The following is a 464-nucleotide window of genomic DNA, read 5'->3' as shown; positions in this document are numbered from 1 at the left end:
TTTTGTAGCTTCATTGTTTTTGTGGCAGTGCACTTCGATGGTAGGTGGTGTGCTCCCAACTTGCTCACTAAAAATGAGTGTGCTTTAATGCCACAGAGAGTGCAGTACAGGGTTAAATGGGACATGTTTATGTCACTGTTGCTATTCCTGAAACTGCAGTGGGGCAGAAGTAGGCCAGTGTATGATGTTAGGGGCTGGGGGAACAGGAATGTGTCACTGCAGTTTGGAGGCATCTCCATCCTCTGGTATTTCTTTTCCTTTCAGTGGTCTTACTGAACTAGAGAATTCTGTTGGAACCTGGGGGAGACACCAGTCATTGGAACTCTGGGTACTAAGCTAAAAAATAACATTGTCTTTTTAGGCATAATAATTTAATTAAAATTTAATAATTTTAATTAAACATGCTTAGGAGGACTTAAAATCCCTTTCTCTCTTATGGAAACTGCTCGCTTCTTTTGCTCCCT

Source organism: Molothrus aeneus, chromosome 11 (genome assembly GCF_037042795.1).
Source record: "Molothrus aeneus isolate 106 chromosome 11, BPBGC_Maene_1.0, whole genome shotgun sequence".
NCBI lineage: Eukaryota > Metazoa > Chordata > Aves > Passeriformes > Icteridae > Molothrus > Molothrus aeneus.
The sequence above is the reverse complement of the archived record's forward strand: the minus strand, read 5'-3'. Positions refer to the sequence as shown.